The sequence below is a fragment of the Macaca nemestrina genome, chromosome 7 (assembly GCF_043159975.1).
Source record: "Macaca nemestrina isolate mMacNem1 chromosome 7, mMacNem.hap1, whole genome shotgun sequence".
Taxonomy (NCBI): Eukaryota; Metazoa; Chordata; class Mammalia; order Primates; family Cercopithecidae; genus Macaca; species Macaca nemestrina.
The window spans coordinates 36,586,065-36,600,246 of NC_092131.1; the positions used below are offsets into that span (position 1 = coordinate 36,586,065).

At 38.5% G+C, this 14,182-nt stretch overlaps 1 protein-coding gene across 11 annotated transcripts in view; it reads right to left on the reverse strand.

The window, feature by feature from the left end:
* LOC105494308 (signal induced proliferation associated 1 like 1) overlaps positions 1-14,182 on the reverse strand; it is a 410,938-nt gene that overhangs the window by 357,869 nt on the left and 38,887 nt on the right. The gene's annotated exons all lie outside the window — the stretch shown is intronic.

Sequence of the window (14,182 nt, forward strand, 5' to 3'; positions counted from 1 at the left end):
TTATTTAGAATATTCCAAAAATGGAAATTCTAAGTTCATATGATTTCACTGGCAAATTCTATGAAACATTCAAGAAAAAGATGAAACCAATTCTACATACACTTTTTCAAAAAACAGAAAAGGGATCAAAGCCCAACTCATTTTTATAAGGCTAGCATAATGCTAACACTAAACAAAAAATAAAAATCACAGACCATGAATTGAGGCACAAAAATCTTTAACAAACTTTTAGCAAATTAAATCCAATACTATATAAAAAGGCATACCATGAGTCACTATAGTTTATCACTATAATGCATTTTTGGTTTAACACTTAAAAATCAATCCGTGTAATACATCGCATTAACAGATTAAAGAAGAAAATACTCAGGATCAGTCCAATAGACACAGAAACGGTATTTGACAAAATCCAATAGACATTCATGATAAAAATTCTCACACACTAGAAAAAGAACTTTATCAAATAACTGAGGACAATTACAAAAAGCTAAAACCAATAAAATACTTAAGGCAAAAGACTGAATTATTTTCTCCTGAGAAGAATAATGCAAAAATGCTTGATATCACCACTTTCTAGTCAACACTATACTGGAATAAAGCAAGAAAAAGAGGGGTAAGGCATAAAGATCAGAAATAAAGAAGTAAAACCTCTTATTTGTGGAACATGATCATTTGTGTAGAAAATTCCAGAATCTAAAAAACTGCTACACTATTAGAAGAAATGAATTTGACAAGATTGCAGGATACAAAGCTGATGCAAAAAAAAAAACAAGGCCGGGCGCGGTGGCTCAAGCCTGTAATCCCAGCATTTTGGGAGGCCGAGGCGGGCGGATCACAAGGTCAGGAGATCGAGACCACAGTGAAACCCCGTCTCTACTAAAAATACAAAAAATTAGCCGGGCGCGGTGGTGGGCGCCTGTAGTCCTAGCTACTCAGGAGGCTGAGGCAGGAGAATGGCGGGAACCCAGGAGGCGGAGCTTGCAGTGAGCCGAGATCGCGCCACTGCACTCCAGCCTGGGCAACAGCGTGAGACTCCGTCTCAAAAAAAAAAAAACAAAAAACAAGCATATTCTTACATATTAGCATTAAAAGTTTGTTTTAAATCCCACTCATTGGCAGATGGATATTGGTATCTATTAATACTTATATATCTCTTTCCCACCAAAATGGAAAAATAAAGAAAGATGACAACACAGAATCTAGGAAATAGAAGGTCCACCAAAGGAAAAAGCCCAAGAGAATCCCCAAGATGGTGGTAAAAAGAAGTTCCAAAATGGCAGCTCCCCAGAGAACAGAAAGCAAGCAGCTCAGAACCAGCAAGACACAGAACCCTGAAAGAGACAAAGCCAAGAGAAAACCAGAACTGATGAATTCTCTAATCTGTTTTACCCTCTGAGTTGTTACAGTTGTATAAGAATATTTAGAACAAAATGATTGTTTGATAAATAGAAAGCTAAGCAAATAAGAAAAAATAACCACCATTTCCTAAGAGAAAAGGTTGGAGAAATTATGATCACTGAAAACTCTGTGGCCACTGTCATCAACATTCAAATGATAATACTGTAAATGTTGAATGACAGCTTGACCAAAAATTAGGTAAAATTATCATTGAGTGGATGGGGAAACGGAAGTAGGAGGAGCCAAATCCTTATCTTGTATAGGAAGAAGTCAAAAGATAACATTTGCAATTGAAAACTACAGGCTATAGGAGTGAAAATATATTATTTAGATATATGGCAGTAAATGCCACTAGAAACAGCAAAAAAAAAAAAAAAATTTCAAAATGGTTGCCTCTGAGAGAGAGGCAGGAAGAATACAGCATAGGAATTTTTCTTTCCAAGCCTTGTATTACAATTTACCTACAATTTAAACCAGGCATGACCACTTTACTACAAGTAAAAATTTAAAATAATACACTTTAGATTTCTGTGAAAACTTTGTTTAAATGTAGACTTCATACCACGCTGTCAGTTTCTGTCTTAATAAAACTTTAGATTTATAAAAAAATAAATAAATACAATAAATAAAAATCTATAGTGTGCAACCTTGAAGGCTCTATCAAGAAAATACTTTTAACTGAATATGGTTTCTCCAAATGAGTTTACCAACAAAATTAGTTGGAATAAAACATTTAAGAGAGTATGTAAATAATTATAAAAAATTAAAACTCTTACTTATAAATTGAAGAATGAATCATTCAATAAAAGCATTTAGTAAAAGACTATGAAAACAGTCCTATATCAAATACCTCTGGTTTCCTGATAAATACTACAAATGGCAGTTAAGTAAAAAAATTTTGTCAAAAATACTGACATCATTCTAAAGAATATACAATATGCCCATGGGATCCTCTAAACATGATCACAGGCATTCTATTTCAGTTCTTTGGCTGTCTACAGTAACATGAACTACTTTCAAATACTACACAAGAGCTCCAAAGACCAGTTCCTTGCGTTCACAGCAGAGCTGCCCTGAATGGACACTTCACCAGTCATTTCAAACAGAATGACTCTAAACTCCACTCCAGTGAGTGTGCAGAGGGTGAATTAATTCTAAGGATTTTTTTTTTTTTTTTAACTTTTTGTAGGAATGACATTTCATTATGTTGCCCAGGCTGGTCTTGAACTACTGGCCTCAAGCAATCCTCCTGCCTCAGCCTCCCAAAGTGCTGGGATTACAGGCATGAGCCACTGAGCCCAACCAGGGTTTCATTTTAAATAGCTTTCAAATCACAAAGATATCAGGAAGGAAGAAGAGAGGAGAAAAAATATAAAATTTGAAATGTATACACATTTTTAAATACTGGCAAGTTTTTTTTTTTTTTTTGAGACACAGTCTCACTCTGTCACCCAAGGTGGAGTCCAGTGATGTGATCTCAGCTCACTGCAACCTCTGCCTCCTGGGTTCAAGCAATTCTCCCACCTCAGCCTCCCAGGTAGCTGGGATTACAGGCACCAGCCACCACACCCAGCTAATTTGCTTACATTTTTAGTAGAAACGGGATTTCACTATGTTGGCCAGGCTAGTGTCAAACTCCTCACCTCAAGTGATCTGCCCACCTTGGCCTCCCAAAGTCCTAGGATTACAGGCATGAGCCACCCATCCAACACTGGTAACTTTTTTTTTTTTTTTTTTTTGGAGATGGAGTCTTGCTCTGTCACTCAGGCTGGAGTGCAGTGGCGTGATCTTGGCTCACTGCAACCTCCACCTCCCGGGTTCAAGTGATTCTCCTGCCTCAGCCTCCCGAGTAGCTGGGACTACAGGCGCCTGCCACCACGCTTGGCTAATTTTTTGTATTTTTAGTAGAGACGGTGTTTCACCGTGTTAGCCGGGATGGTCTCGATCTCCTGACCTCGTGGTCCGCCCGCCTCGGCCTTCTCAAAGTGTTGGGATTACAGGTGTAAGACACTGCGCCCAGCCCAACACTGGTAACATTTTAACCCGTTCCTTTAGATATTAGGCAGGAGATTATCTGGAAACTCTGAAATACTATTCACAGTTCCATCCAATCAGAAACATTTCAATTTAATGAAAAGTATTAATATTTTTATTTTAAACATTCAAGGGAACTCTATAGATGTAGGCTCCATCCACTGGAGCAATTTCTCACTGAAGATTTATGTGACCCAGGTACTTATTCCTGTGTTTGTAAAGCATAATCTGTGATTATGCAATTGAATATTACAGACACCCCAGGCCATTCTGTGTTTAAAAATAAGTGTTTATGGCTATATCCTGCCAAACAACCGTAATACCACTTAACCTCTGTTCAACTACTGCTTGAATGGACTTGTTAGGATTACACTGAAATACAAACGCAAATGAATACTAGGCCAAGGAATGTGATGTCAGTATACTGAAAGAGGAAGAAAAATTCCTTACATAATGCTCCTTAGTCACTAGGACAGAATGTACATGAATATTTAAATTCTACGTACTGAAAATTTAAATGTAGAACAAAGACAGAAATAGCAAATTGTAAATTTTGGAAAAAGAAGTAAATTCCTCTAAGAGGAATGTCATCTCAAAAAACAGCTCCTTGTATTTGGCAATAAAGTATAATGTTGTTTCTGAATCTATTCAAGTAAATTAATCTGGATATGGGAGAAAAAGAAGAAACTGAGAATGCTGTTTAAATGTATTGTTTAGAGCAGAATGCCCAACGCTTTATTTGAATCCATGCATACTGATAGCAACTAAAAGTCATTACCACCCAATTGCTTCCTGGAAGCAGACGAATTCTGAGTGCACAAGTCTACACAGGAAGGTGAGCCAGCATACTCATTCTCTTCTGTCAGGCAATCACCCAGTATGTACTGACCAAAAATATGTCCTTTAAAAAATTAAAAATATGAACAAGACAGTATCATAATATCTGAACTGTGGTTTCTCATATTTTCTAACCTCTTAATAAAATAAAGGGTTCAGCCAATAAGTCTCAGAGTTTATCAACAGGTTTGTTTCAACCATTCAGCAATCATATGTTAAACTTAAGATGCATTAAGGCGATCAAGAGTTAAGAGGCTGACACCATCACCTGGCCTCTAGACTATGCCACTTAGAACTGTTTTATTTTACCATTCAAGTGAAATGTGATACAAGAGTATACAAAGAATACATGTGAAACCATACCTTTGCTTAATCTCTAATTATAGTGAACATTATTGAGAAATAACCACCCATAGCTCCTTAAAACACTCAATTATGCCTATAATAAAATAATAATAGGTATTTTAATATGCTTGGAAGACTCTGGCCAAGCATGGTGTTGCAGGTCTGCAATCCCAGCACTTTGGAAGGCAGAGGTAGGTGGATCACTTGAGCTCAGGAGCTGAAGACCAGCTAGGACAACAGGGTGAAACCCTGTCCCAGCCAAAACAAAACAAAACAAAAGTTAGCCAGGCATGGTGATACATGCCTGTAGTCCCAGCTACTTGGGAGGCTGAGGTGGGAGGATCACTTGAGCCCAGGAGGTCGAGGATGCAGTGAGCTCAGATCACACCACTGCACTCCAGCCTGGGTGACAAAGCAAGACTATGCCTCTAAAATAATAAAATTAAAAATAAACTTTGAGGTTGCCTTCTGTTACTTTCATCAATAGAGACAGACCATTTTAATCTTTCATCTTTCATGAATAAACAATCCATTGCAGAAATGTTCTCATTATTATTCAAGGTAAGGGAAGTATTACTACAATTCCGCTTCGAAATTCATTTTGATTACTACCGCCAAATGTTCTAACAAGTATTTCTTATTCACACTAATACTCAGGATAATGACTAATTAAATATAAAGTGAACTACTTAGTCTAATAGTATGTCGCCAGTGAGAAAACAGCATTATTTATCAAGGTCACCCTGTTATTTAATAAATAGAATTAAAGATCAACTTCCCCGATTTAGTGGGCTTTTTCACTCCAAAATGCCATTCTTATTTTTAAATTCATTAAGTATTTGCCTTTATATTATAGTATTAATGTATATCGCTTTTATTAAAGTACTTTCTATAGAATAGATACTGCAGAAGCTAGACTATTTCTGCTTATGTTAAATTATTACTACTATTTAAAAAGAAGATATACAAATATAACTAACATAGAAACTAAACTGTGATGTCACAGACACAAGGTACCATTTCTGATTTGGCAAAATCCTGGGAGACTGTTGAGCATCACAGTTGGAAGCAAGACCTTTGAATCCTAGATTTGTAACTGACCTTGGGCAAGCAAGTTGGCCTCTCTGATTCTCCATTTCTAAACACTTCACCTGAATAACACCCACAGGAAGAAATGAGATAATGTATGCTCTTAGTATTTATATGTATAATAAGATCTTAGTAGCCACCAAAAATAAATACTGGCCCTTACTGTTGTGTTGGTGTTACTATTGAAGGGCAATTATATAGCAGTCATGCTAAAGGAGTTACACTTAAGCAATGCATACAAGTCTTTAAAAGTCTATCCCAATAGTGAAACGAGAGTACCACAAAAATAAAACAAACAAAATGTACAAAAAAACATAAAAGCTCTCCCAGAAAAGGTCTAGTACATTTTCCAACAACAACAAAAAAGTCTAAGTTCTATTCTAACTTGAGTAAAAAAGGTTTAACATTTCACACAGAAGACATTTACTACTTAACTCCCAATACCCTGGAAATAAATCTTTTAATAAGAATTAACTAACGTTTTAATTTAAAAAAAAAAAAAAAAAAAAAAAAGCAAAGGCTGGCCTGCTGGCTCAGTCCTGTAATTCCAGCACTTTGGGAGGCCGAGGCGAGGAGGCGGATCGTCTGAGGTGAGGAGTTCGAGACCAGCCTGGCCAACATGGTGAAACGCTGTCTCTACTAAAAACACAAAAATTAGCCAGGCGTGGTGGTGGGCGCCTGTAATCCCAGCTACTCAGGAGGCTGAGGCAGGAGAATCGTTTGAACCCAAGAGGCAGAGGCTGCAGTGAGTCAAGATGGTGACATTGCACTCCAGCCTGACAGACAAGAGCAAAACTGTCTCAAAAAATAATAAAAAAAAAAGCAACGAATGTTCATTAGCTTTTTTATAAAAGTGAAAAATTAGAAACAGGCTAAACGTCCAACTGATGGGAATACACGAAAAAATGTATACAGCTATTTAAAGAATGAGAGAGGTTTATATCCTTACATGGAATGATCTAAGACATGCTGTTAAGTTTAAAATAAAAAGGCACAAACACACAAAGTATTACTATTTATGTTAAGACAACCAAAAAAAATGTATCTCACATACATACATATTTATGCACTTAAATGCATACCAAAGGATTTAAAGTATGCAACTACAGTGACCTCTGGGCATTATTCTGCATAATTCTGTGTTAGATTCAGTGAGACCATATTTATATATTTCTTTTGTAACTTATAGATCCCAAGGAAAGTAGGCCAATAAATGCACTAGGTTAAAACTGAGTAAAAGTAAGTTTTAAAAAGCACTTTATACTTGACAAAAATCCTTTAACATATTACTTAACTTGATCCCCACAATAAGCTTTAGAAATTATAGTAGTGTCCTTACTTTTAAAGAGATAACAGACTCAACAGAAAGTAGTTATTAATCCACAGTTAATAAATGCAGAGCCACACGCCTGTAATCCCAGCACTTTGGGAGGCCGAGGCAGGTGGATCATGAGGTCAGGAGATCGAGACCATCTTGGCTAACAGGGTGAAACCCCGTCTCTACTAAAAATACAAAAACAAATTAGCGGGGCATGGTGATGGGCGCCTGTAGTCCCAGCTACTCAGGAGGCTGAGGCAGGAGGATGGCGTGAACCCGGGAGGCAGAGTTTGCAGTGAGCCTAGATCGCACCACTGCACTCCAGCCTGGGCATCAGAGCAAGACTCCATGTCAAAAAAATAAATAAATAAAATAAAACAGTAAATGCAGAGCCAAAACAGAAACATGGTCCCCTGACTCTAAATTCAGTGTTTATGCTACAGCACCTCCAAAAACTGAGAACACTGGCATCTATACCAAGGCATTCTCTCTCTCTGCAGTGCTTCTGGTTCCTGTGAAAGTTCAAAGTGCAGAGGAAAAGGCAGTAGAACAGCAGTCAAAAGACCTGGATTCTAGTCGTGACTACACCACCACTAAGACTTCATGGTAAGTCAAACTCCACACCAGTAATTATCTGTAGCTACACAACAGATTCAACAGTGATGCTTTTAAAAAGTACTAACACCCAGGCCTGAACTCTAGAGATTAAGAACTTAATTGGTCTGGGCTATCAGGACTTCTATTAAAAGCTCCCCAGGTTATTCAAGAACCACAGCTTTAAGACTTAGTAGCCCTGGCCAGGCACAGTGGCTCATGCCTGTAATCCCAGCACTTTGGAAGGCAGAGGCAGGAGGATGGCTTGAGCTCAAGAGTTCGAGACTAGCCTGGGCGAGATGGCAAAACACCATTTCTACAAAAAAAAAAAATTAACCAGGCATGTTGGCACACAACTGTAGTCCCAGCTACTCAGGAGGCCGAGGTAGGAGGACGGCTTGAGCCAGGGAGGTAGAGGTTGCAGTGAGCCAAGATCTCAGCACTGCATAACAGCCTGGGCGACAGAGCCAGACTCTGCCTCAAAAAAAAAAAAAAAAAAAGACTTAATAGACTTGCCTGATAAAAATAAAAGATGTTAAAAACCACTTGTGCTACATACTTCACATAGTTGAAATGAAGGATGAATGCAATAATATATAAACACCAAAATGCCTTAGAAATGCAAAGGAATTATTATTTATTAATTCAAACATGTACTAAACTTGTATGCTCCACTGGGATAGAGAGAAGCTGAGAAACTACCATGTCATCAAACAACTTCTGAGCAGTGAGAAAAGGCACACAGATGACACAAAGGCAGTCATGACTAAACTTCAGGGTCTCAAAGTGCCTAAAGGAAATAGTGAAAAGAGGGCTTCGAAAAGGCTGTGCAAAGGAGACTCTTGAGCTAGATTTTGGCATTATTGACGGTGGGGCACAGCATATGCAGGCAAGTAATTCAAGATGTTCTAGGCCCGGCAGGGTGGCTCACACCTGTAATGGGATGAGCTGGGGCACTTTGGGAGGCTGAGGCAGGAGGATTGCTCGAGCCCAGGAGTTCGAGACCTGCCTGTGCAACATGGTGAGACCCTGTAAGAATCAGCTAGGCATGGTAATGTGCCTGTGGTCTCAGCTACTCAGGAGGCTGAGATGGGAGGATGGCTTGAGCCCAAAAGGTCAAGGCTACAGTGAGCCGTGATCGCGCTACTCCACTCCAGCCTGGTTAACAAGAAAAAAAAAAATTGGCTGGGGATGGTGGCTCATGCCTATAATCCCAGCACTTTGGGAAGGGGCAAGTGGATCACTTGAAGCCAGGAATTCGAGACCAGTCTGGCCAACATGGGTGAAACCCGTCCTCTACTAAAAATATAAAAATTAGCTAGGCGTGGTGGCATGCGCCCGTAGTCCTGGCTACTGGGGAGGCTGAGGCACAAGAATTGCTTGAGCCCAGGAGGCAGAGATTGCAGTGAGCCAAGATCGCACTACTGCACTCCAGCCTGGGCTACAGAGTGAGACTCTGTCTCAAAAAAAAATTGATGTTCTGCTGGAATATGCAGATGATGTGCTGTAGGCCAGAGGTTCTTGGCAAGAGGTCTCAGAGCTCTGAGGAGTCTGCAAGGTCATAATGATTTTAATAATAAAACCAAGACACATAATCACCAAAAATTGGAAACAACCCAGATATCCTTTAACTGGTAAGTGCACAAACTGTGATCTATTCATATACTGGGACAGGACTTAGCAATAAAAATAAAAATAAATTAGTGACACACACAACACAACTGAATCTCAAATGTCTTATGTTAAATGAAAGAAGCCAGATTCAAAAGGCTACATACTGTATGATTCCGTTTATACAACAGTCACGAAATGGCCAGACTATGGGTGGGGAGAGAAAATAGGTCAGAGGGTGCAGGAGTTGGGGAGAGGAACATTTGGGAAAGATGGAAATGTTTCATATCTGTACTATATTTACAACCATATGTATTTACATTAAAAGGAGTAGATTTCCCTGAATATAAATTAAACCTTGATAAATCTAACTTTCAAAAATAACGTCACTCTCCTTTTTCACTCCCATAAGAGTACAGTGTTTGCCAGAAGCCACAGGACTGTGATGATGCCATCATTCTGCAACTAAGCCATGTGTGCTTGTATATTCTTAGGTTTTACATTTTCTCCATTTTAATACTTCTAATACAGTAAATAGTCATGAATGTAACAGACATAAACAAAAACTCTCCTGAGTCCCTAATAATTTTTAACAGCGTAAAAGGTTTCTGAGACCAGAAGAGTTTCGGAACCACTGCTGTAGATAAGGAAGAGGCCCTGAAGTGTTCTAGCAAGGGAAACAGGAAAGAACTGATGGAGGGAAACCAGTAAAGAAGTAACTACAGGATCTGATTAAGGCTGATTCCGGGATGAGAAAGAAAATAGGTCCACACATCATCTATACCTTGTTATAAATCCCAAGCCCATTTCTGGGCTGACACTTTGCTGGTGCATTCAAGTTTTGCAAACTAATTCCTGTTAACTGGTAATATAGTTGGGAAATTAAATCTGCTATAGGAGTCATCCTACAACACATTACTAACCAGTGATTTGTGGATTATTTACTCAGTTGCCAATGCCCCTCTTCAAACGATGACAATCATTTAAAATTGACCTTTACACATTTTGAGCTTGAAAATTAAGCATCCTAAAGAGGCTCAAAAACTAATTTACAAGTGACTCAGCACCTCATGATCAATTAGGCAAATTAGGTAGTTGCTTAAAAAGCCAATGTGTTACTTCTCTAAAATATGTTTTCACTTGTATCCAGAAACACTATGACAATCTCAACTCAGCACAATTTTTTCTATGCAATGTGGTTTTCTGGATGGGAGGCGAGGGTGAATACGTTGTTTCTGTGTTTGGCATAGTTCCCTTTCCTCCTGGGGAAAACTCATTTCTAAATACAAGCTCTGTAAATTCCAAATTATTTCAAGTACAAATCATCTTCTACAATCTTCTCATCCCCAGAACTATTATAGTACTTCAGTATGCCACAGAGAGGTAGAGAAATTATTCTTAAAACCATCCATGTCTTTAAGCTTTAAGCAAACAGAAAACAGATTGACTGATGACAGATTGATCAATCAATCATGGGATGAAGGTGATAAGTATTAGAAGAAAGGATGATCCCTTTCCCAAAAAAGGTAAATACAGCTTTATAAGCCATTTTAAATGAGTGAGACTGTGTGTGTGTGCGCGTGTGTTGTGTGTGTGTAATTGCCATTATATATTGCTTCTCTAATTGTTTTAAGTAATCAACCCCACTGACACCTCAGTTAATACCAAACAGATGGAAATCTGTCTGGAGAATTCAATCTGCCACCTTTCAAAAAATTCACCTATACTTCTATTACAGAAGCCCGAGAAACTCCAGACTCCTGCAAAAGTATCTGTGAATTATTAAGATAAAGTGAAATTAGATCTTTACCTGAAAGTATAGTCCTTTGATTCTACTTTTCATAAAAATCTTGCAAATCAGACTACGGTCAATACTACTGGAGATTGTAATTGGAAGTGTCACCTAAAGTTTGAAAAGGGGGAAATAATCTGAAATACATGCAAAGATTGAAAAGGGGGAAATAATTAATTTGAGATACATGTACAATGCAGATAAAAATATCAATTTGATCAAAGATGAAATTTCTGTAAATTTGTTAAAGCCAAATGGTTTCTGCAGGAAACCTGTTTTCTGTGATTCAAATCCAAAATGGAAAACGTGGGTGGTTCTTCCTGTCTCACCATTAGAGTCAGCCAATTGGCTGGTGAAGCTTTCACACAACTTCAGCTCAAACCCTTCCATCTGCTTTAACACTGCCATACCTTAGTGGAATGAAAGAGGCATAAAGGCTTTCTCTAGCCTCAAAGTAAGTCTTCACAAGGCTTATTCTATCTCAACCATACTTGATCAAGCTGCCCATTTTTTAAAACTTCAAATCCGAAAGATGTGAAAAATAGTAAGAGCTAAATCGCAAAATAATTCAAGGACATTAAAGCTATCTCTGACTGTAGAGCTGAGTTTCTAAAAAAACAGCAAACTCATCTGTCAAGTACAAAGCTCCAGGGGCAACACACATGCTGGCTCCGCCCATTACCTCGACCACAGTGGCATCTCTTCCCCAGCCACACGGTGCTCACCATTTGCCATGACAGGCCGCCAACAGAGACCACATTTGAACTTCTAAATATGTGACACTGCCAGAATGGAGTATGAATCCAATATTTCTGTAGGGTATGTCTGCATATCCACCTAAAGCTACTAAATTAGCTAGTGTGACACATTTAACTGAAAATATCACACGCAACAGTATGCCTTCAGTGAGAAAAGACCACTAGTACATGATACTAGCATGGTAAAACAATTGTGCATACAGTGCTGCCCAACTAAATCTTAAATCCTTAAAGCACTAGAAAACCTGCTAGTGCAAGACAATAAAAATTCAGGCAGCTGCTTCCAATGGTGATGTAAGGACCCCACATGGATGCCGGGCGCGGTGGCTCAAGCCTGTAATCCCAGCACTTTGGGAGGCCGAGGCGGGCGGATCACAAGATCAGGAGATCGAGACCACAGTGAAACCCCGTCTCTACTAAAAATACAAAAAATTAGCCGGGCGCGGTGGCGGGCGCCTGTAGTCCCAGCTACTCAGGAGGCTGAGGCAGGAGAATGGCGGGAACCCGGGAGGCGGAGCTTGCAGTGAGCCGAGATCGCGCCACTGCACTCCAGCCTGGGCAACAGCGTGAGACTCCGTCTCAAAAAAAAAAAAAAAAAAGGACCCCACATGGCAAACTGCTCAAGGGTAGCTACTGTCCACTTCCTAAAGATTCCAGGCCCACTTAAAAATCCTCAGGTCTCAGGAGGTTTTTTTCTCAAAAACTGCTAAAAGTCTCATACAGTTCACCCTGCATAGTAAAAAAAGGCCCTTCATGAGCCACCAGTGACTGCACAGCAAGTTCTTACATAATGACTTATCTGGTAGTCACACAGGAAAACCCGCTGACAAGGATAAAGCAAGGGGCCCTGGTTCTCAGATAGTCATCTCAAGGGAACTGTTGTTACAAGGAGCCACTGAAATGTGAAATACACACACACTATTTGTAAATGTGAATTTTAGAAAGTATCTGTACGGAAGCACTAAGCATATCATGAACAAATACAGACCATAAGCTTGTAGAGCCAAAAAAGACCCAATACTTCATTACCACTTTTGCCGATAAAATTAAGTCAAAACCTCCTGACTGCCAGCGCAGTGCTCCGTGAAATCTACATTTTGGAGCATACTGAAATTGAGTTACAACTCAGTTGCATGATAAATCTCATTTAACCATGTGCTGCAAAAGCTCAATTTACATAAAAGATTAAGAAGTAAAAACCTTTATCATATCTCTAGTAAAGAGGGAAGGGTACAGTGAAGTTTGCTGTCTTTGTCCATATAATTTTATCGTCAGGAAAAAATATATATATAAACTATATATATAAATCATCTCTCTTTTCAAAAACTGCTGCCAAAACCAGTACATCTAGCAAAAAGACACAAAATATGACGTCTTACTACCCTTACAAAGAATGTGGAAATGGCATAAATAACAATCCTTTCTTCTGAAGTTGAGGTTTAAAATATTTTCTAAGTTATTTTCACTGCACTATCATTAATTTCCTCTAATGTAATTTTAGAACAGATCAAGTAGATACATTTCTTCATTTCAGTTTCTTTAAAACTTTGATTTGCTAACACTTCTTCTAAGACAGTGATCAACGACGATCTGTCATTGTGTTCATTTTCTCAACTTCCTCAAGTAAGCACATTTTTGCAAGACTAAAATAATGCACATACTTACATGCATAAAAAGAGAAAGACAAATACTTCGTCTAGGACGAAATAACTGCGTGACTTTTGAAATTTTTAAGACAAAATGCAGACCTCAAAACAAGGTCATAATTGCTCCCTGGGTTATCTCTAAAGAGAGGCTTCTACATTCCTCTCCTATTGATACTTCAGTGAAAATCTGTGACAAAAATTCATCCCAATTCTGCCATTAACTAGCTGTGTGATAGATACTGGGCAAGTCATTTAAGGGTTGGACTTAGGCTCATATAAAGAGTTGGCATATCTGATTTCTATAGTATTTTCTAGGTTTCTTAACATCTTCCTAAGACATTATTTATCATCTTTATTGTCACTGAATTCTAAAAGTCAAATACATCTTTAAACAATAGAAATAACCATTTATAAACTACCTTATGCCCTAGAACTCAATAGAAGACTACCATCAGCTTATCTGAAACCTTTAGAACATTACAAGCTTTATCTTCATTAAATGTATCACTTTGTCTCATGTTTCAGCATTTTGTAAAAAGTTTAGATTAGTAGAAATGTACTTTCACATCTAGATGACCCCGAAGCACCATCCAACTCTCTCAAGATGGGAGATCCTGATGCCTTCACTTCCTTCCTCATCCATCCTCCATCACCGCAGTAGCCAGATACTCTGAAATATTTTTGGCCACAATGGTGACAATGAAAACCTTTTAAACCACTTATGTTAAAAACCAGCTACATGTACAAGTCTGTATCTGAA